Raw genomic sequence first — 3995 nt, 5'->3', positions numbered from 1 at the left:
CTGTATAACATGCTGCTCACAATGATGAACCAGTTATTATTGAGATCTGACTCAGTGCCCACCATCATTAGTTCTAGAGAACTTAAAGCCCTACTAAGTCGCTCAGTTTGGCTTTTTCTTCCCACCCACAGATCCACGGTTGAAATATGAGAACCAAACAGGGAACGCTAAAGCCAGCAGATGTTTACACTGACCAAAGCTCAGAACTTGAGGAAAATATAAGACAATACATGTTGCTTCATACCTGGATCTCTGAGGACAAGCTGTGCCTCAAAGGCGGGGCTAAGTCCCCCCAGCCGTTTTGCACAGCTGAATGGTTCCCATGGAGATTAAAAGATTTCTCAAACATGCATAAAAGAAGCAAGATAACCCTCTAGGTTATCTTGAGTAACTGTTATATCAGTATAACGTGATGTACAGATCATTTTATATAATACTGCCCCCTTTAAAAGAAGAGATGCATGGATATAAACAAGCATATCTACCACAAACAAACCTGGGATAGTAAGTGAAGCAAAGTTACAACAGCAATGTTTAAACTAAAACATTATGACCAACTACTGAAAACTAAATAAATCAGAAATATGTAGTAAATACATACAAACGTAACTACTTTGTCACATCCACCTTGTGACATAGCTTCCAATCTGTTAGCAAGTCAAGTATTAGTTCTGCTATCGATCTTAACCTAACAGTGACACAAAAAAAAAACAAAAAGAAAAACTGTAAGCTCACTTTGCGGTTTTCCAACAATCAAAATACACGACTCTACTCAGACAAAACCAAACCTGAACTCTTTGGCCAGCAATCCAAGTCTGGTCTCATTAGTGAAACAGTCCTGAAGCAGCAAAGTCCTGCCAGTTTTTGTTATTGTCTGATTCAGATGGTCCAACTACCACCTCAATATCCCAGTGTTCTGCTAATGAACCATCATTTAATTCAGATGTGACGAACCAGGGAGTGAACTAAAGGGTATTGGGTCATTCAGGAATGACTTTGGACTCCCCTTTTTTAGATTAATGTATAAGAAAAGCCCATGCAAATCCAGGCCTAAAGCTGATTCGTAATCAAGCAAGACTTTAAGAAAATGTTCAAGGAATAAATGTAAAAAAAATAATAAAAAATGTACTAAAGTTTCAAGTTGTAATGTGACAAGGTATGAGTACTTTTGCAAAAGACTGTTACAAGAAGAAATTCCCTTTCTGTAAAACCCTGAAAACCTTGAAAAATAAACATCTGCCATAGATTCCAACACGAAGACAGGAGCAGAGCTCCTGCTGGACGTTAGCTGCATTGCAGGTATAAAGGTGTGATCAGAAAGCTAGTCCATGCTCATCTGTCTCTACTTTTGCACAACTCGCAAAAAAGTATTTTACTTTACTTAATTCTTGTAATCAGGTTTGTGACCTGAGGGCAAACTTAAACCAGGCGCCATTCTTAATGTCAGTGTTGGAAACCTACTTAATCTTTTAAATTTGATCCTATGTTTATCTCTATCGTCTAGGGTGCATACAATCAGTGACTTAATGAATTAGCAGTAGAACAACAAATTTCTGACAAAGGTAGCCAAGGGAGGCAGAGGGGGGAGAAGCTGGAAATGAAAATAATGACATCACATTTAAGGGAATGATGAGGTCTGTGATCATTCGTTGGAAAAAAAAAATTCTAAATATTACTCATAAGTTGGACGAGCTCCTTATGGAAAACAGAAGAAAGGGACATGTGTGATATCACAATCGCTGGGGATGTGTCCGGAGGCGGCGGGACATTCGCCCAGGGCCGCTTCACGCCAAGGCACGCTGCTGATACAGACCCAGAGGAGGGATAATCATAGAGAAAAATGCCAGTCTGCGTGCGTGTGTGAAATTTCCCTCAGTGTGGAACCCCTTACTTACATCTAACCCTTACATCTACACCCTCCGACCCTCATGGTCTGTATCATGTTATGAGCTCACCAGAGACGAGTCATGACTTCACGGCCACAGAGCCAAACCCAACACTTCATCACCACTGATCAGAGTTCTAAACCAGCTCCATATACAGTAGGGGAGTGTGTGTCCATGATCAACAAAGGAAATCATCAGACAGGAGTCTCACTGTAATTATTGTAAAATATTTATTGATCATAATGGGCGTACAGGGGTCATGCATATTTACAGCATATAAAAGGTTTTATGAACACAAAGAAAGTCAAACAAACAACTTAAATGTACAAAGGCTCACAAAAAAGGGTTATAATGTTAATGTTTTCTGTCAGATTCATTTAAAATGACAAAGTGTGATTTTAAAAAAAAGAATCATGATAGAGCTTTAAATCTTAAACTGCTGCTTAACCTATAGCACTTCCAGACATACAGGCATACAAGCTCAACATTCAAAAGACATATGAGGTAGTCAGATCAAATAATAAAAAAAATACAATCAATAGATCCATGGATTTGTGCTCTAATTACCGTGTCCTTATATTGTTGGCAAAGATGAGCAAAAAACATTAAACTGAACGCTGCTTTTATTGCAGGATAATTCAACATTGTAAAATTTCTTTAAGAAAATAATCCAATCTTTGATTTGACATAAAGATACCACATTGAGGAAACATATTTTCATTGAATCAGTTTGGACATATTCATTGATATATTAAATGTTAAACAAAGTGAGTGTAGCCTAAGCTTTTTGATCATTTGTGCTTTACGTAAAAACTTTTTTTTTTCAACTTTATTATTTTAAGTGCAGAGAGAAAAAGAGAAACTTTCTCTTCCAACTTCAACGAATCTCTGCCAGACAAATCGGCAAAAGCAAAGGAGGTGGTTGAGTAGAACCACTGTTGCAGAGGAATATTGTCTCTGTTGCCTGGAATTTGAGCAGTTAGCATGTCATGACGGTCATGAGACTGTCATACAGCAACAGTCTTCAGTCAGAGGCATCTTTAGATTGAAAGAATGCTACAGCAGATTCTCACTGCAAAACAGCAGGAACAACTCTGAAGATACTTGAATGAATAAAGACAACATTTATGTTCCCTTGAGGATAGACACGTTGTTTTGGAAATGAATTGACAGAACAACATGCCATTTTGGTTCTGTGTGAAGATCATCAATAAAATAGTTGTGAGCTTAAGCTTATAGACGGTGGACTATAGACAGCATATCTTTAAAAATCTGCAACAAAATTATGCTACTGAAATAAAAAATCAATTTAATGCTTTTTTGCTCGTCTTTACCAAAAGTTGATTATTGATGATGGGAGGTTGTGGCTTAATATGATGCAGAATCATTTTGTACAAACTGCGCATGACCCAAAGGTTATAAACCAGAGCTGGTTTCATGTTTTACCACATGCTACTTTAGAGATGGGATGCTATGAAGCGTCTAAAAGCTTCAGCTTATATTCTTTAAAATGAACGGCGTGTCTAAAAAGCATAGCTTAATACATTTGAAGTTGTGAGTCCCGTTCTTAGTTTTAAACAGTTGGATGGGGTGTAGAACATCAGCAATGCCTGCACAGATTATTAAAGTTTTACACAAAACAACAAACGTGAAATACGTCTAGAAATTTGTTAAGAAAAGGCGTCTCCTATCAACAACTTTATAGTATAATTATTTACTAAATTGCATCTTATTCGACAGCGTGCAACACTTTTATGTATGCTTTACAAAGAATTTCCCAAACAATATGTTATATGAGCAAATCCACAATTCACAGTACTTCCACACACACATCACAATAAAAATTCTGCCGTAAATACATTCCAAAATATAATCTTATACACAAATATATTTATTTATAGCATCTGTAGAAAGCTGTACATAAGTTTACATTGAGAAAGTAGAAGAAAAAACAAACTGATAAAAAGCATTGTGTCCCCACTGTTGCTTCAGGGAAACATCTCTTCTTCTATCCCACTCTAGGCCCCTGCTTGTCCCCCTACACACACCCTTGACACTCATACACACACACACGCGTACGCGCACCCCTACCCCCACCCCCACCCCCAC

Source organism: Poecilia reticulata, linkage group LG4 (assembly GCF_000633615.1).
Source record: "Poecilia reticulata strain Guanapo linkage group LG4, Guppy_female_1.0+MT, whole genome shotgun sequence".
Lineage (NCBI taxonomy): Eukaryota > Metazoa > Chordata > Actinopteri > Cyprinodontiformes > Poeciliidae > Poecilia > Poecilia reticulata.
This window is presented reverse-complemented; position numbering follows the sequence as displayed.